Here is a 20853-nt window from a genome sequence, read left to right as displayed (position 1 = left end):
GCCTTGTGTGTGCATCTGCGCAACGTTGTTGATCTACCATTCGGATGAGAAGGTGGTACACCCCCGTTGGAAGGAAAACTAATTTGGTAACAACGTGTCCATGCCTGGTAGGAGACGTGGATTAGTGTCAAGCACTGTAATTGCTGCCCAATATTGAAATTCGGTCGTAATGTCAGGAAGGAAACGTTTGTATAAAATTAGTGTTTCATTATTTCCCTTCCAGCAAAACGGTTTTAATGTTTTGCGCGTTGAAAGATCTGCTTTAAAGGTCAAACATATCCCCGTTTTATGCAGCAATTCATAGCAACGTTCGTAGCTCCACCCACGTTTCAAATAGCAATCTTGGAAGTGGGTGTTTTTCAATTAAACTCAATAAACAACCGCAAAAATGTCTTTAAAAGTTTTATAGTACGGTAATTTCCTCTCATATAAGACTCTTATATCCGGCGCTGCTCGGGTTCATGCTACATACACTGGTAGCATGAAAGAAGTGACAAACACCAAGCCATTATAAAGGAATAAACACACGTTTCCTGGTTCCCTAGCAATGTGTTTGTTCCTTTATAATGGCTTGGTTTGTCACTTCTTTCATGCTGCCAGTGTATGTAGCATAACCTCTTTCAGACAAAATCATTTAGTTATTTTTTTTGGAATTTTTAAAATGTTTTTGCATTTCTGATACTCAAAAAATGCATTAAAAACATAAATGCCAGCAAATCTCTTTTTTTTTCAATTGTTTTTTCAAATATTCATTTTTTTTTTAATTGTTGTGAAGAAACAAATTCATTCCATTAAAATTTTTCCAGTCAAGATGTTGATTGGATCTTCTCCTGGAAGCCGTCCCAAACCCCCCCCCCCCTGAAAGTTCAGCTTAAAGTAAAAGCCCTCTGATGAAAGTCCCCAAAGTTCATGTTCACCATATTTCCAAATCAACACTTATACAATTCTTTAAGTCGGGGCTTAACTCCCTGTGGTCAAAAGAAAAAAACATTCTACAGTAAGAAAAGACAAAGCTTTCTCAAAGTTGAGGAGCGAATGCGAGCCAATATCTCTCCGTTAGAAAGTCTCGCCACAGAGAGTTCAACAGGCCTTCAACAATTATTATTCAATCATAACATTTTACTCATACTTCGAAAAATATGTGGCAGGTGGCAGCACTATAACAAGCATCACACAGAAATAAGCTTCACGTTAGGTTCACAACACGGACACGCGCATTCCAACATGCAGCAATGCGTTGGAAGTTCCGCAGAGGAATATGGACAAGGTGGATGCGTGGTTTAGTAGTAGTAGTAGTAGTAATAGTGAGAAAAAGCAACCCACACATTTGTGTTACCAGAGTCTCAGAGGGTCACATTTGTTTGGGGACATTTTGTTGACTTGGCGAGTTTTACCGCATCACGCTTCTGTGTAATGCAGTGAACACTTTTAGTCATGGATTCGTGCCCCACGTTGGACGCAATTATTTTCACATAGAGCAACAGCCCTCCAACGGTACAGTTATTCAATCATTACACTTCACTCGTAGTTAGAGGAACCGATGGCAGATGGCAGCACTACACATAACCAGCATTACAAAGAGACAAACTTGACGTTAGTTTCATAACACGTATACGCACATTCCAACATGTACCCATTCGTTAAAAGTTCCGCAGAGGAATATGGATGAGAAGCATGAGTGGTTTAGTAGTAGGAGTAGTAGTAATAAAAAATTTTACAAGGGCGAAGCGTCTAACTGAATTTAATTGATTGAGGTATTTTAAAAACTACTTGTCCCACACTTGGTGGTAATCATAAAGTAGTTATACAACACCTTTATACTTCAAAAATACCAACTCCCAACAACGCATGTAAGGGATGTTACGATGGTTAAAAAGTTGGTGGTACCTTAAAATCAGGCCCGTCATTTGGGGGTCAGGGGGGCCGTTGCCCCCCCCCCGGCTTTTGAAAATACACCGAAAATGGTATATATATATATACATGCATCGAGTACATGTTCTTTGCCCCCCCCCCCGGAAAAAGTTGAAATGACGGCCCTGCTTAAAGTACCGTCAGTACTGAAAGGGTTGAACAAATGCTGAACAATCCTGTCCAAAATGAAAATTCAACGATCAGTTTTCACGAGTTCACACTCAAGTTCCTTAAATGTCGAACAGAGAAAACAAGAGTCGCAAGCACCAAGGTCACACACAAGGTCATTCATTCTTAGAACTCCCATTTCTCCCGGATCATAGGAAAAATAGAAGGTCACTCACTAACCGGCCTTTCAATTTGTATCAGGCTTGTGTCCTCGAAGAAAGAATATCGATCCGATTTCCGTCAGTCACATGGCCACGCGGTTGCTCATTACGGGAGAAAAAAAAACACACACACTCGTTAATGATGCTTTTTATTAGAATCGAGGTTTCTGGCCTCACATACGTGTACCCTTGTCATGCAGAGGGGGGGGTTGAGAGTAATCGCTGGGAATCGCCTTCCGGCCCGGCCAGGGAGTTACATTCCGGGTTGGTCAAAAGTAGTGACAGTAAAAGCTATCTAATAACTGCAGAAAAAAAAAATTAACATCAATATATAACGATGGTCCTTAAAATAGAGATGGCCTCACCTTTTTGATTTATCATCTCCCAGCATCCTTTTTATGAATTGATGGCAGTCCTTGGTGATTTTATCGTGGATTTCATCAACGAGCCAGGGCCGCCCTTAAAAGACGCGGGGCCCGATGAGAAAATAATAGCAGGATCCCTCATCCCCACCCCCCTTCATGATTTCTTTCTTCTGAGAGAGAGGGGAATCGAAAATTCAAATCATGAAAATTCGGAACAAATGCAAGAAATAATTTCAGAGAATTGTTGCAAATTTAGAACAAATGAAAGACATGCTTTTATACTGTAATTGGTGAAAATTTAAAATAAATGAAATAGTTTCAGAATTGATGAACATTTAAAACAAATGAAAGAAATACTGTAGTTTCAGAACTGAGGAAAGTTCAGAATTCCAGAATTGATGAAAAATCAAAATCCCAAAATTAATTAAAAATCAAAATCCCAAAATTAATTAAAAATCAAAATCCCAAAATTAATTGAAAATGAAAATCCCTGAATTGACGAAAAATCCCAGAATTCACGATAAACAGTAAACTAGTTGTTGTGAAGATATTTATTTTTTCAGATGTTGATTTTTTAAGGAATGAAAACACTCATCTCTGCCTCTATCGGGAGTCGCATTGCCGGACGAGCGCTCTCTCACCACTAAGTGTAGAGAAGGTGGAGATTTTTTTTCCCTTCATTATAAAACATATATACGCTCTTGTATTATAACAGCGTATATATGCAGCACCTCCTAGAGATAGAAGGCCTCCGCACGCTACTTGTGACGTCGGTAAGTAGTCTATTTTCCCTCAGAATATTCAGGGGGGAGAAAAAAATTCCCTGCTCGTGCTAGTATCATCGTTTTGAGGAAAAGAAATGATCGGGCTCAAAATTGGTGATTTCTATGCCCCACATCCAATCACTGTGCGTTATTTGTGAACCAATCAGGAAAATTCTACGCCAAAATAAGAAGAAACTAAATAGGATGCTGTGTTTCAAAATGTGCTAGGTAGTCTGAATGACGCTTATGGCTAACAGTGCAGAGGCCTTCTATCTCTAGATCTATCTATAAATAAATATATATATATACATGATGAGAGCGACATCATGTCATATATAAATCCCAAAATGGTATAGAATGTATATATATTTTAACATATGTAATTTTTTTTTTAAATTGAGAAAATAAATGCTTCCTCCGGGGAACCCCGTATGGTGAATCGCATTCGCTAGGTCGGGGGGTAAGTAACTCTTAAATCCCAGAATTGATTAAAATTCAAATTTAAGAAGGCAACTAGATGAGAATTTCAATTAAATAAAATCAAATTTATTCATTTCCAACATACAGAGATTTAGATTAGTTAAAAAAAACATATTTATCATACAGAGGCTGAATGAATGAACGCCAGGGTCTCTGCCACCGGACTTATCCCGTTGCCGAGATCTCTTCCAGCCCAGCTTCATGGCAGAGTCTGGAACAAAGTGAGTGTGTACACCTAACAGTCTGAGTGTGTAGCTAGTGTTGTGTATGATATTTCAGTGCTGCAATTTATACTTCAAATTGTGAGTGAAGTGTAATGATTGAATATTTGTAACGTTGTAGACCTGTTGCTTTCTGTGGCGAGACTTTTTAACGGGGAGATCGGCTCGCATTCGCGCCTTGAAGTTGGGAACCACAGAAAAACCACTTCAGCCGACCACCACTGTGGGGTTCGAACCCGGATCCTCGCATCGCGAGTCCGTCACTATAACCACTCGACCACCACAGCGGCATCATCCAGAGGCTGTGATGCCCGTACGGATGATAGAAAATTTACATGATAATTAATAAATAAAATATATAAAGCTACAACATAAAAGAGACAAAATTATCACTGTCAAATAAAAAAAATACGTAAAGATGAAAAATCAAGAACGAAAAAACACACAAACACAAAACAGACAAAGTTCTTAATGCATGGCGAGAAATGTGAAATAAAACAAAACATTAGATAAAAAATATATGAAAAAAAATTAAACTCGCACATACATAGACAAACACAAACAAGAACAATTTTTTTTTAAATTGAAAAAATATACATAATTAAAGTGGCAGAGCTAAATTGAATAAATTTTATTGCTCCTCCTAAAGGTCAAAATAAGAGTCTACATCGTCTATTGAAATTAATAATTTGAATAATGATTTTTTAAATTGCCTCGTTGTGTGGGCATATTTTTTAGTGGTAGTGAATTATATAATTTCGGAGCTAAATAATAAAAATGTTTACAAAAAATTTCTTTCCTAAAAGTAGGAATACGGTAAATCATATGAGGTCTTCGCTCGGAAACATTATCTTTTAAACTGTATAAGCCTTTATTACGGTTTAAGAAAAGAATAATACGAAAAAGAGCATTATATGGCGTAAAGGAAGTAGATTAAGATTTCTAAAAATTGTAGAAGTTGTTAATAATTCCAGATAAGATGGAAATTCAAAATTTATGAACGAAATAATTCCAGAATTATTTCTTTCCACATGAAAATGTAGAATTCAACTCTTTCTAAATGAAAATGCAGTTTTTTAGAATTTATGAAAGAAATTATCGTTACTTTAAAAAGGGGGCTGGTATTACCCCCCCCCCCAGGTCACACACCCGTAAGGGCGACTCTGCAATGAGAAAAAGGATCTTAATGAAGATCTGAGAATTTTTTCCCCCAAAAATACAAAAACGGTGTTAAAGCGTATCGTAACCGGACAAGTGGCACCGAAATAAATAATCAATGTAAACAGCACCAAATCCTATTGATGTAAGAAGTAAACGTTATTTAGATGGTGCTTCAGGGCCGAACAATACGTTGAAGTTACAAAACTTCACGTGTCGTCAGTTCCGGGGGTGGGGGGAGCCTATAAGACATCTGCTAGTGCATATATGGAGCACTAAAGCAGACGGATTGTGACACAAAACGCACATAGTAACGGAGGTCCATCGGCATAAAAGACTAATTTGCATGATGGTAACACAATTGGAATGCTGATTTTCAAAAAGTTGCCATCTTCGACGGGATCAAATTTCATGCTTTGTGGAATAGATTTTCTAACCATCGCTGTGTGGATATTGGTGATGGCAGTGTTACCATCTGAGAAATGACATTTTGCAATTTTTTTTGTTCAAGAGTGCTCTCGATTATAAAGCTACCGTTCGCAGATCCAAGATATACCCAAGACTGTGCAGTGACATGGGTCCCGAACAAAGTGATCTTTTTGGGCTCCCCTACTTAGCTTGAATTACCGCCTACAAATTTATATATTCTTACTCTAGAACATCATGCTACCAAATCTAATCATCAGTAAACCCCCTTATGCACTCGAAGCCACCGAGCTACTATGCCCGGGTTGGCCTATACGTTAAGAAGGCATTGCACACAAATATTGATTGTATTCTTTGAGACGTATTATCCTATTGCCACGGTGATGCAATACGTTATTTGACCAAAAAAATGTTTGAAAATCAAAGGAGTCCGATCGAGACTTCCCCGGCCACCTATATTTTCAGACTTCAACAAAATCGAGCATATTTAGAATTAACTCCGTAGTTACTCTCTACTGTACAGTCTTGTTCTCAATTAGCTTTTACCCCTGAAACCTGTAGGCCAACAGCGAGAGAAATGAAGATTCCCCACACCATCTCATAACCATTGAATTTGTCTTCATTCTAATTTCTGCTTTGTTTTAACCCCTTTACGATCACGGACGAAATATTTTGTCCAAACGCCAGAGGATTACATTCAATACAGTTTTCTGTGTTTTCTTTTCTGTCCTCTCACCATCGCGAAGCTTTATTATGACCCCGTGAACTGATGTTGTTTCTTTTCCTCCAATGTTTTTCTATACTTCTCTGATAATGAAATTTCCCCCCACACATATGTATGCATGTAAAAGCGAAAGAGAACACGTAGGATGAAGATGAAAAGAGAAATCCACTGTATACTCTCTTATCCACTTACCTATTATAACTGTGTTTTTCTTTCCTATTTATTTATTTTTCTTGCTTTTTCTACTTTTTTTTTCTTCCTTTTTTATAACGTGCGATTAGGTTAGGACAAGGTTACCAGATTTATCGCTGATTCATCAATTATAGATCATCCGAATTTGTTGCTAAACGTGTTGTACGTCAAGGGGTTAAAACTAATCCCGTGGACCACCCTCTCCCGCCCTCTAAAGAAGCTCTTCCGGAAACTCCCAGGAGTTTACGGAACAGTTTTTCAATACCACCACTCTACAGAACCATTATCAAAATCAGGCACTCTTCAGTACCTGTGCAATGTACTGCAGTCAGTTTAGATCTATATCATTTTAATTCTCACTAAGAAAAATATTCCAGTATTTTATAGCTGGGATCCCACAATGACTGGGTCATGACGCATGGTAAGATAATTAAGGTAAAAGATAATAAAAAGTCTTTGTTGGACATGAACCGTAAACCGCAAAATGTTATCGGCAACCGCAAGAAAAACCGTACTTTTCCAGAAAATTCAAAGGAAGACGCTTGGTGTGGGCGAAAAAACCTCCCGTTCCGTCATTATTCTATGGCCTTTGTATTAAGAGCCATAAATTATTGCTCCCTTGAAGCCCGAGGACGATGCCTAGACCCAGTCATTGTGGGATCCAAGCTTATTGGTCACTTCCAGGCCATCAGTTCCTGCCTTCACTACCCAAGTGTGGAATTCCGGATACCAACTCGAGATTTCACAATAACATGACTCGACTGTGTATATTTCATAGCATAATATTTCATCAAGATCCCATGGATTCCTTAAAAAAATTGCCAATATTAAAAGAATTTTCCTAGAGGAGAGTTCATAAAACTTTGTTAAATTTTTTTTTTAATTATAAAATGTCTTGCCCTTGACCTTAAAAGTTCTATAATTTCTTTTCATTCCATACTACACGGATTCGAGAAAGAAAAAAAAGTGTGAATTTCATTTTTTTTTTGTTTTTCTAATGACCTAAAGTAAATTAACTGAACATTAAAATCACATGAGAAAAATATCTTTCGTTTCCGTGCAATGTTCAAGAATATTTTCGGGGAAAGAGCTGAAAAAATCTCATTTGCGCTTCCATCGACGGAATAAACGTTTAGAAATCATCAAACGTACTTTTCGAGACAAATTTTTTTTTTAAAGAATAATTTTTCGAACACAAGTACGTAATGAAATATTTTCGCGTTATATATATAGTGGGGATATTCTCTTCTTTCTTTTTAAATTTAGTATCCCCCTTTAATTTTTTTTTCATTTTCATATCAAAAGGGGGAAAAAAAAAGCAGATTTGAAATCCATGTATCGTTTTTTGCTTCTTTTTTCTATAACCTGATTTGATTTAGTTTAAGATCTTCCGAAAAATGGATTAAAAAAAAAAATTAGATCACCGATCGATCGAGCGTTCGATCTAAAATATTCTAAAACAAGATTATTTTATTTCCGAAACATTTTTGAAAGTTTTAAACATCGTGAGAAGTTGAAGTCTTTCGTAAACGAAAAAAAGAAAAAAAAGATCCCTTTTATATCGTTTTTTTACAAAATTATAGATCATACATGCTCAACCAATGGGCCCGCGGATCAAATGTGGCTCTCGGAGTCATCCGATATGGCCTCAAACCTAATTTTGTAAAAATTAACAAAGCGGCGCATTTCCAGATTATTCAAGTGAATCGTGGTGTAGTTCCCCATCACTTGATTGGTCCAGAAAATATTCCCAAAAATCACTTAAGTGTACATTCACAGATCACTCAAACAGATAACTTAATTGACCCGTGGAATATTTACAAATATCACTAAGACACAGTTCCAGAGTGATTAAGCGGCCTGCGGCACATTTACAGTCCATTTGAGTGACCAGCGGATGCTAACACATCACCGCGGCATATTCCCAGATCACTTGAATGACCCACGCCATACTTACTGCTCATTTAAATGACCCGCGGCACAGTTTCAGATCCCTAAAGCAGCCCAAAGCACATTCCTAGGTAACTTTGTGCACCGCAACAAATTTACAGATCACTTGAGTGACCTGCGGCTAAGTTCCAGATTACTCAAGTGGCCCTTGGCACCAGGGCCGTAACTAGGATTTTTGCCCCACCCGGGGCAAACATTATTTTCCCGCCCCGAAAACTTCAAAATTTGATAATTTTGTAACGGTGTTCTTTTTCCCACCGAAAACTGCGGCCCCCTAAATTTCGGCACCCGGGGAAGTTGTCTCCCCCCCCCCCACCACCACCAGTTACGGCCCTGTTCGGCACAGTTCGAGATCACTTTATCAAGTGGCCCGTTTTCAAACTAATGAATTGGCGCGCACTCCCCAAAAGGTTGAACAACCTTGTTATAGATGATAAAGATAATTGTGACGTAATTTATTTGTTTTTAGTTACAAAAAAATATTAATCAAATATTATGTTTCTTCAAATTTTTATGACATGTATATAGTGATAGAACCGCTCACAAATCCGGACTGATGCAAAGCACCTTACTTTCGTTAAAAAGCTCCTCCGCGAGGCACCGGTGGGATTCGAACCCACGATCTCCTGTTTACTAGACAGGCGCTTTAATCAACTAAGCCACGGCGCCACGTTGCGTTCCGTGTGTTTACCGAAAATCATTTAAACGGGCAGCTTTTCTTTCTATTATGACAATCGGGGGGGCCATATCCAACATGCGTAAATTGGGGTGAAAAAATAGTATCCTGACAATAGATTTTAAACTCGTTCATGACGACATTCAAGAGACCGCAAGAATGTGTCTTTGTATCGTAAAAACCGAGGTTGGATTTTCTGGTTTGAAATATATTAACAGATGCCATCACGAAATCATTTTTTCCACAGTAAAATAAATAATGCAGGCATAAACAAAGCTTTTACCACCCCTGGGAGATGGTTCTTGTATATATATATATATAGAGAGAGAGATGCAGAGAAAAAAGACCATTTAAAAACCTGAATATATTTTAAAAACGATAAGCAAGAGTTTTTCAACTTCAAATAGGCTCTAATATGAATTCTTGAATTGATTTCAAATGAAAGACAAAGATTGGAGGGATAACAGCATTAAAGATCCTGATATTCGAAAAAGGTACTTTTAGTTTTTTAAGGATACTTCACTATACAGGGTATCCCGTAAGTGCTAGAACGACCGTTATCCCATCAACCGTCCGTCGTGGAGGTATGTGATTCCAAGTTAAAAATTGCTTAACGGGGTTTCAAAATATACCCTGTACCGGTTTTGAGAGTGAAAATGCGGTGTGCCGTGAAATAAAAAAAAATCTAAATTTTTATACGGTCCCCTTATTTTTAACTTCCCGTTAGAAAGTTGGTGCCCCGTATCTCCTGACGCCAACAGAAAAAATTCCTATGCTTCTAAGTGCAATACTGGCTAAGATATTGGAATTTGAAAACTAAGGAACAACGTTCCTTCTCATTTTATTATTTTATCCTTTCCCAACTTTTCTACGATTTGTTTATTCGAATATCTCAGCGAATATTGCACTTGGAAACTTGGATTTTCTTGGTAGCCTCAGAAGAGACAGGGACAGAACTTTTCAATTGGAAGTTAGAGGGCTGGATATCGTATAAAAAGTTATATTTTTTATATTGTTACACACTGTATTTTCACTCTCAAAACTGGTACAGAGTAATTTTTGAATGCCTTTTGAGCATTTTTTAAGCTGAAACTATACCTCTACGACACACGGTTGATAAGATAAAGCCCGTATTAGCACAAGACACCCTATATACCATATACTAATAAAAAATGAATCCACGGCTTTTAGAAACAATGTTCTCGAGTTCAATGGAAGAGAAATGATCAAAGATCGACAATCATGTTACGAATCCTCTTATTTAATTAAGTGCCATTTTTATCAATGAAATATGATGAAGACAATTTCTTCAATGTAATGAGCTCAAATTCTGAAACATTCTTGGGAGAAACGCCCCAAAAACCGAATGCAAAAGTCTACAACGTTGATGTGTGAAAGCAAAGTTCATAAGCATTTATTTGGGGATCCGTCGGGACCAAAGACTATTTACGCTATAGCCGAAGTGAGACGATTACCGAGCTTAGATATTGAAAAACAAATAAAATTTCATAGAATGAGTAACATTAGTGCATTACCATGTATTTAATGTAACCGTAGCTCCATCAAGGGATAAAAGAAGTAATTTTATACATACATATATATGTATATATGCTTGTTACTCATATTCCCTCTATAATGAAACAGAAAAAAATAATAAGAAATTGTTCGACCTGCGTCTATAAAGGAAATGGTTTTTAATTATGGGTGCAAAAAAGCAATCTCAGAGGAGCTTCAATCTGAAAATATTTCACTGTTCTAGCCATTAATTCTTCGTGCAATGATTTTTCGAAGTGAGACTTATTTACATTGTCGAGTGCGAGGGGGGAATCATTTTGTGAGAATCGAAATTCAAGTGCACTAGACCTAATTGAAGTGGTCAAGAACAACACCACTGAATAATTGACACAATATACCACGTGTTTTTTTTCCCCCGTAACGATACAGTATGACCATTTGTATTGTTTTGTTTCCATCAAAAAACCTAAAGCTTGCATGAAATATTTATGATTAAAACGAGGTCATATCGCAAGTAAAAACAGCGAAAGTTAATAGAAAAATTCAGACAATTTCTTTCCAAATCAAAAATATATAGGAAAACCTCGCTAGAACGATACTCAATATAACAATAAATCCCTCTACAACGGTAATTATTTAAATTTCGTTTGTGGAATTGCCTACAGTCTAATGATAAGCTCCTTTCGATACAACGGTAGCCTTTACTACGATAACGATAATATAATACTCCATAACGGTATTTTTTAAGAGATTTTGATATCACTACAACGATATTTCATTATATTTCGCTAAAAATCGCTTTTAATATACGTATATCTAAATTCATAACTAGTTTTTGTTCTTCTGAGGGCATCTAATAACTTCAGTGTTTTGTGCAACGTGCCCTCAGAAACTATTTATGACTTTGCCGTGAAGCTATTTCTTGAGTAGTACACAAAACTGTGATACAGTAAACGTGTATACAGGGGCAAAGCACATCTAACTCGATTTTATTAATTAACTAATTAAATAAAAAAATTTCTTGCAAATAAATACTTGTGTATTTTTTGGTTGAACTAACAATGCCAACCTAGAAGAAATGCAAATAACAACCTACATTTTGTAGCGCATTATGGTAATATTACCTCTCAATATAACGAAAATCCCTCTGTACAACGATATTTTTTCTGAGTCCATAGGGTATGGTTATATAGAGGTTTCGTTTCACTGTGTTAAAGTTTAACATGTTTTATAATATCACCACTTGGCGAAATAGCTTGAAAATAACAAGTTATGTAGTTCAGAATCACAATAGAGAAAGAGCTGATTGTACTCTGTCAAAGGTACACTCCTAATTAAAAAACGCTTATGATAAAATTTAAATGTAATCGCTTTATAAATACAAGGCCAACAGTAAAAATTCCCAACCAGGTGGCTGAGAAAAAGATGCCCATAACAAATATGGATGTCATACATTACTAAAATATAGAAACCAAATTAAAAATGCAATTATAAAAAAAAAACTAAAAACTATATATACATGATAAAATATTATACAATGCCCATGAAAATATTTATGGTTGTCTTATTCTAAGTATGGATAGATTCTCGATTCCCCCCAATATATTCATCATACTTCTTTTTAAACGTGTCAGCTGTGTAAGAATTTACTACCCCGGAAGTAAGCTATTTCATTTATTAACAACCCTATTAGAGTAAAATTCCCTGCGACACCACAACCTAGGATTGTCCCTTACCAATCGATCAGAGCGGGGGCCATGTTTGGTGTTTGCATAACTCACGCCCCATGTGCCAACAACGACAACAAAAGATTATAAGTGTTTATAACCTTTCTTCTTTTATTTTTAAATTATTTTATGTGTCTAATATGATAGGTCCCTATGTTGTTGCATTAATTAATATTTAAAAATTTCTAGTTTTTTAATATTTAAAAAGTGCCGGTTGTGGTAAGAAGTTATGGGAAACAAAAAAAGAAGTGTTCGTTCAGACTGACCTTAAAAATGAGAGCAAACAAACTATTTGAAAACAGATTTCTTAAGGAAAACCCACTTGCAAAAATATCTAAGATGAACTCGCAATATTGTTGAACTGTTCAAGCAATTATTATGGGATAACCGAAGAAATTAACATTATTAAACCTTAAAATCTTTCGCAAAGCCAAAGCATCATCATAGCATCCCCGTTGATACATTTTGAGAAAACCGTCTGATTTATCTAATCTCGAAATCTTTTTCCTTAAGATTCAACTTCATAAAATGTATTTCTTTCTTCTTTCATAAAATTTAATTAGAAATTATACCTTTAGTCAGATTTTACAGGCAATTCCCATTCGAGAATATATATAATGGATCAAGAGGCACTTTAGGAATCTCTCTGATAAAATATTGTGTAATGTGTGTGTATTGCATTAAAATTAATAATAAATACAAATAATGGAGTATATTATAATTTTTACGTGTTATGCTTATTTATAAAAATTTAAGAATCACAATTATTTGATGTAAATTTTTATGGATAAAATTTTTACGGACATTTGAAGAGAGCTTTCTCATGATAAGGGTAAGGCTTAACCAATTCGGGGCCCCAGACTGAAGTATATTTAGAGTTCTAAATTTTATATACAATTGCCCTACAAGAATTATAAGCGAATATTTTTAGAATTTTCGATGAAATACTTATTTATAAAATATTTTTTTGGTGAATACATTTTATAAAATACTGTGCCTAATTCTTGTTATAATTCGTGATAAAATATTGCACTTTCATTAATGATTTTACATAAAAATAGTACAATAAGATAATAACTTTTATGCACAAAAAAATTTCATCTAATTTTAGCCATATTATTTGTTGAGTTATAATTTTTTGACCAAAATTTTGAATAAATATTTTTTACGTTATTTCAGAATTTTCTCACAGTGAAGATAATCTTCACACGTTTTGGGGTCCGGGGAAGAAGCAGGAAGCAGTTTTTAGGCCCCCTTGAGTCCAATTTGTATATCCGTATTGATAAATATCTTCAACAATTTTAGGAACCCCCAATTCGACTCGGACTTCGTTGGCCCATCCGTTGAGAGGCATTGTTCATAGTTATATCATGTTTAAGGTTATGGTTAGCTTAGGAATTCCATGAGTAATGTTTACCAACTTCGAATAAAGGTGATATAGATGAAATTTTCATGATTTATGAACTTTTATGCGTACAATATTCTGGAGCATATACAGTACCGATATTTTGAAATTTATTCAGAAATATTTTATAACACGTATTTTTCGAAATTTTTTTTGGCTGAAGCGTATTTAAAATTATATCATCGCAACGTGGATAGTCGCATAATAATTTTGTTGTTGTTCCAAATCAATTGCTGACGTTTGGAACAAGGAAAAATCGCATCTTGACTTGCTGACCTTGAAGAATGACAAAAGTTGAGACTTTTAAACTCGACCAGACACACATGTCACATTTCATGATGGAGGGAAATTGATTTAGCGTTGGAAATTTGTTTCCCCCAAACTCATACTTCATCCAAAAAAAGAGAATTGGAAACAATATCAATTTTAATTTGAAATTTTTTTTTTTCTAAATGAACTTACCTAACGACTTCCCATCCAGAAGAACGCCATTGAGGCGACGACGACGATGTGGATGATATGGAACCTGAGGACAAGGCAAATTGGTGAGAACAAAGAGTTGTTGATGGATGTTGTTGTTGTTGCTGCTGTTGGACTTTGTTGTTGTTGTTGGGCGGCCGGCCTGCTGATGACGATGAGGAATCCAAGGCACCTACCACTACAGAATTGTCCGCCCCTTTATCAATGACGGCTGAATGTAAGGGTGTCGTGGCTGACGGGGAGTCTGACTCCTCAACACTGACTCGTAAAGGGGGTCGAATCCCTGCGTCTCGGATCCGCCCCCTGAGTCTCGCACTCCATCGTATTACGCATCCATAAAAAGAACGGCACAACGACGACCAACTCCTCCTCGATGGATCCGATTCAGTAGTGATGGTTCTTCTTTCGTCAAAGTCAGCTTCGGTCTCCGGCACCTGATGATGATGGTATTAACACTGTGTGTGTGTGTGTTGTTATTATTATCTTCTTGGCTTTCCTTTCGATGTGACGACGACCGATATCCTTTTTGCCCGTCTTGACCAAAGTGCCTTTGGTGAGAAGATCAAGATCAACACAACTCCGTCGTGGTTGATGGGGGAAGAGTGTTAAGTCAGAGGGTTAATATAGAGGAGGGTTACAGAGGGTTGAGAGATCTTTTAGAGTTTGAGGCTATTATTGTTATTTTCTTAAGAAAGTATGATAGAGGGTGGCGGGAGGAGAGAGAGAGAGAGGCGTGTTTGTGAGAGATGGTGCGTGTGTGTGTGTGAGCCGCACCCAAAGGACAAAGAAGATGTGAACAAACGGACAGCAACGGGCCCCCAACGTAAGAAATGTTCTGGTGAGCGGCGGCGGAGGAATCAAGAGTATAAAGTGGGTGATGTGTTCCTGCGCAAAAGCATCCCAGAGTGGTGCGGTTCATCCTACAGAAAGAGAGAGAGAGGTGTATCACACCGCCCGCGCACTACCTTTTTCCATCATCGCATTCTCCCTTTTATATTTAAAAGGAATATGTATCCCTGCGCCTCTCTTTCGTTTTAAGCCCCCCAAAAAACTCCGGCGCCTTTCCCACGTCCTTGGCGGAAAACGCCGTGACATTAGTCAAGGAATTATGTCTTTTGTGGATAAGTTGTTGTAGATCTCTCTCTCTCTCTCTCTCTCTCTCTCAAAAAAAAAGTAAGGTATGCAAGGGGTTGTTTTTTCGTATGTATGTGAAGCGTAGGAGATGTATGTGTGGGAGGATGCGTGAGTGGTAAAAAAAGAGAGAGAGGCTGGGCCTGATTGCGTGCTCGTGAATGGTTTGATACGAGAGCCACGGATGGATCAAAATTGTTTTTTTTTTAAGATTTGGATAATTTTATTGAGTTATTACTTACAAAATAAATATTAACCCTTTCTCAATACCGCATTATGAAAAATAAAATATTTATCATGAAAAATTTTTGGTAGGTAATTTTAATTCTAATTAAGGCTCAAAAAAAAATCTGTCTTTTATTCAAAAAATTACACTAGTCAACACTGATTTTGTTCTCAAACATATTTACATGATTTAGAGTGATTTTGGGGCACTGATTCGGAATCTGGCATTAATTTTGTCAGATTGGTTCTAGTTTCTGAGATAAAGTGAAAATTAAATTTCAATAGTAATATATAAGCAGCATACCAAATCACATTGGAACTATCCGAAATGTGAATCAATAATAAAGACCGCTGATGTCTGATGATGTAATAAATGCAATAATACGTACAATAGGAAAATAAATGAAAAATTCAAAATAAAAATTTGATGAAAAAATTAATGGCTGCAGACTATATTTAAATGTTGAGAGTATGCATCATCTCAAAAACTACAGCCAATTCGGCAAAACCAACATCATTTTCAAAATCAGCAGCCCCAATATACCCCAAAACCGTTAAAATGTTCTTGAGAACATTGAAAAAATAGAAAGTTTCTTCAGCGCAAGAACGCTTACAATGAAAATGAAAAATACGAATTCAAATATGTTGAATAATGCAGAATAATGAATATTTATTTGTGTTATCTAAAAGAAACCCACAATTTTTTCCCATACAAATTTGTTAGGGAACAATTTGTGAAAATTGTGTTTCACTGCACTACACAAAAGTGTGATGCAGTAAACACTTGTACAGGAAAGATGTTCCACTCCTGTAAACACTTTACAGTAGTGGAACATCTAAAACTGAATTTTAATAATTAATATTTAAATATTAATAGTCGTGCTACTTTACCGCACACTACCTCCGATCATATACCGCCACAGGTAATCGTAAAGTAGTTACACATCCTTTATACTTCAAAATACCAACACCCCACAATGTATATGTTACTGCAAATGTGATAAATCGATTATTATGCGTACTTACCAATCGTCTTGGTAAGTTTGATAAATTTATCACTTTGACCGGCATGCATATTACTCAAACGTCATTAGTAAATTTCATAAATACTAAAATATTTATCGCCATTACCGGAGATTATGCATAATACCCAAGCGTCGTTGGTAAATTTGAAAAAAAAAAACTGAAGACATCATTAGTTTCATCACGGATTATGCATACTAAGCAAGTTTCGTTGGTGAAATTCATAAATACTTGAAATTTTGTCGCCTTCATCTGTGATTATGCATAATACTCTAGTGTAATTGGGGAATTTGATAATATGAAAAATATTCCAAATGAGTCTATAGTATGTGTGATAAATATAGTTGGACACCAATATAATGATAATAAATTTTACGATTGTACTCGGATATAATGATACAATGCATTATATCGATACATACAATACATACAATGAATTATCATGTATAGTATATCATATAGTACAAGATTTATCATGTTTACCACCGACGCGACACTTGGGTACTATACATAATCGCGGGTAAAAGTGACTAATTTAAGGAAATTTATCAAACTTACCAAAATGCTCGGCGATTATGCATAATAACCTGATTTACCACATTTACTGTAACATATACAGGAGGTGGTAACTATCGACAGCCTAAAAATTACACACGTGATTCCTTGTGAAAAACTAATATGGAAAAGTGTTTTTGTTCAGTTTTTTGATTTTATTTGACCAACAATTAGTGATTATAACGCTTTAAAAATTGATTGCGTCACTTAAATACTGTCAAATTCACCAAAGGTACAAAAAAACGTACAACTTGGCATTTTTGAAGCTGGATAAAAATAGTATGACCCTAACGGAAAAAAATCGGGAAAATCAAAACCAGTTTTTTTCCCCTGTATTGTGTGAGCGACTGCACTTTCAAATTTTTACACCATCGTTATACGCAAAATTTGAGAAATTTCATTTGATTTGTCTCGTTTAAATGAATTAAGCATCACCAACAACTTCGAGATGAGATTTTTTTTCCAGTTCCAACTTATAAGGTTCCGAAGATTTATATGTTTGCATCCATGCAGTGCCGTCATAACGCATGGGCCTACTCGTGCACGGCCTCAAGAGAAGAGGAGTCTCACAAAAATGAGATATAGTTGAAATTTTCGAAGAGCATATTATACATGTAAATTTGCCTGGTAGAGCCTGAGAAAAATCACTTGGCCGGAGGGCCCATGGTGCTTTTATGCCTCCTCACAGAGGAGGGGATGATAGGGCTCTAGCCCTGAGGCCCGACACAATTATCTTTTTTTTATCCGATAAATTCACTATTTAAGGACCTGTGAAGATCCCAGTCTATTGACGAATCCGGGCGTAGAACGTCGAAACAAGTTCTTTGCCTACCGAGCCTGGAGCGACCCCGATGGATGGAACCCTCATTCCCCACCCAACTCCACTGGTTGGAAATTGCCGTATGGCGATATATGACCTGAGTTGGTGTGCGGTAAAGTAGTAGTCTAGGGACCCTACCCTAGATGTAGAGGCCATGGTTGCGCCACGGCTTTTGATTGTAATTCTGCACAACATAATTAACTTGATTAATACAATAAGTTTGTTGAAGGAAATAGATCACAGATTGTCATGATGAAGTCTAACAAATACAGTTTAAAAATTTTTACAGCATCTTATTTATAAAAAAGTTTGTCGTGAAACAATACTCAAAACCATATTTAGAAGAACAAACGGTAAAGAGATGACTTAATTTTGAAAATTGAGAGCTAAGGGGACAGGGCATGATTTTTCGGGAACAGAAATTAAAAAGCAAAATCTAAGAGCAGGGACGGCAAAATTAGAAATGCCTAGAACGGGAAAAAGCCTGAAGTCCGGCTGTGCTAAGAGGGGCTGGGGGCAACCAACCCCTTATAAATACACATCCGAATGAAACATCATTTGAAAAAATGACAAAGTTCTGCGCGAATCACGTAAGCTGGAATGAATTTCGAAGCCGTCAAAATGTCTCTTGTAAAAAGGTAAAGTGAATTTATTAACATTTCAAGCGATAAAAATCAATTGCAAGCACTAGAAAATGGAAAATCTTTATTACAACATGTATAATTTGGTGGGAATTGATGAATAATCAATTCGCAACCACTAATTATTTTGAATATGCCAATTGATAAAATAATTAATTTGATTACATCTTTGTTATTATTTTACTGTCTCTCACCTTCGTCACAAGCTACCATACCTTTTGACAATCGTCGTTGAAGCTTTTCACGCGTAACAGTTTCGATGAAATTTTAAAATAACTCAAAAAATGTAGCCTTGTTTTACTGATCAACATGTAACAATCTGATTAAAACGGCATCATAAGAAAATGATCACGCAGCAAACACTATACACTGTATGCACCTTTCCTCAAAAAATTTGACTTGACAATGAAGAACAATTTACCACATTTTGGCAAAAAGTGATTATTTTGGGCTAACAATTTTTTTCAGTAGTTCTAACAATTTCTTCTAACACTGTACAAATCAGGTGATAAATTAGCCAGTATGGTGGACGAATGTAGCTCGTAATAACGAGGTTGAGATCACTGTACACGAAGATGATAAAGCGCCAATCACGGAAAAAAACAAACTTTCTTGGCTTCTAACGGGATTGAATATTTCGGTTCAATTTCAAAAAGTTTGCAACGCTCTGCTGAGGAAGAATTTTACTTTCGTTGGTTGTTTGGCACGTGATTGACCGTTATAAAAATGACACGTCACAAAAATTCAAAACGTTATAACTCATTAAATATTCATCTCATCCTTGTTTTTTCCGAACACTTTCTGTATAAGTTTTCACAAAGAATCACGTGTATAGTAATTATTGGACGGTCGAAAGTTTGATGCACGGGCGCATAAGAAAATATTGTGTGTGCGTGTGCGCACTTGAACTAGGAAAAATTTTGAAATTAAGATTTCTCGAGGCCCTTCACAACTCGGAGGCCCAGGGCCGATTCACCCGCCGATAAATTCATCCCTGACTGAAAGGGTTAAATAAATAATCTATAATAGATTAAAATACAGTCGAACTAGGTGACCTTAGTTATCATAGCAGAGTTGCTATGACATCGTTAAGTGACGGTCTCAGCTGATTCCTGCTTCTCGAAAATTTCAAGCTGCGCAGGGGTTCTTAACAAGGGGAACATGGACCCTTTAGGGTTGTTGGAGAGATTTTATGAGGTCCGTGAGCTTAGATGAGAAAACAATTGACTTATTAATTTAAAATAATATATATACTTCTATACTACTAAACCACACACTCAACTAGTGAACATTCTTCTGAAGAATTTCTAATGAATACTATTATCGAAAATTTTTCTGTAAAGGGGTCCGTGACCTCCATCTTATTGGCACAAGAGGTCCGTGAAACAAAAGACCAAGTGTCCCCCCCCCCCCACCTTAGTAGATGATATTAATAAATTTTGTTTGAATTCCTATAAAACGCAAGTGCAATGACCTTGGATGTAACAACGAAAATGTTGGTCTGAATTCTGCATTGATAATTGTAACGTTAATAATAGGATTCGTTGCGGAATTATCGATCACTGCTCATTTTCCTCGTGCAAAGCAACATCGGCGAGTTCTAAATCCTTTCTGGATGTTTTTTTCCTATACAGGGTGATCCTAAATTCATGGGTAAAACTTTGAGAGGTGTAATAAAATCACCTCAATAAGCATTTTTAGTCATAGAATGTGTGGTCGAATCGCGAAAGCAAAAGCGGTGGAGGGTGGTTTTAGAGAATGCTGAGCAGCGCTTCACTAAAAGAGAAAATATTTTTCTGACGTATTTGCTGCGGTATGTACTATAAATCATTCGAGGTTGCGGGGGATTGTAATGTGGCAAGCTTCCACGTGGTGCCACCTGGGTAACGCAAAATCTACCACAAGTCATTGTACCGCTTGTCACACAGTAAGGATCCAGAGAGGGGAAATAAGGGGGGGGGGTTTAATCACTCCTTGAAAGAGCTGGATAATAATATGGAAAGAAATTGGTGTGTCCCGTATTTCACAGAGCAATCAAACGAACCTACACAATGTATCGCCTCTTAATTCATTTCTCTGGGTCCGTGCGTAGATTGTCATTGCTTTGCTCTGCATGCCCTTGATGGTCCACTGCG

At 36.5% G+C, this 20853-nt stretch overlaps 1 protein-coding gene and 1 non-coding gene across 2 annotated transcripts in view; both read right to left on the bottom strand.

The window, feature by feature from the left end:
* Positions 1–15145, bottom strand: part of LOC149088694 (potassium/sodium hyperpolarization-activated cyclic nucleotide-gated channel 3-like) — a 116222-nt gene extending 101077 nt beyond the window's left edge. The window contains exon 1 of the mRNA XM_089248993.1: positions 14306–15145. The gene's annotated coding sequence lies outside the window, so the exon portion shown is untranslated. The remainder of the gene's footprint in view (positions 1–14305) is intronic.
* TRNAT-AGU (transfer RNA threonine (anticodon AGU)) lies at positions 9116–9189 on the bottom strand. The gene has a single exon. It is a non-coding gene; the product is annotated as a tRNA-Thr (tRNA).
* Positions 15146–20853: the final 5708 nt, after the last annotated feature.

This window comes from Pholcus phalangioides, unplaced genomic scaffold (assembly GCF_987345545.1).
Source record: "Pholcus phalangioides strain wild (caught in Gottingen) unplaced genomic scaffold, Ppha-v1.0 ptg000003l_1, whole genome shotgun sequence".
NCBI classification, from domain to species: Eukaryota; Metazoa; Arthropoda; class Arachnida; order Araneae; family Pholcidae; genus Pholcus; species Pholcus phalangioides.
Note: the sequence above shows the minus strand (reverse complement) of the source record. Positions and strands in the feature narration are given on the sequence as shown.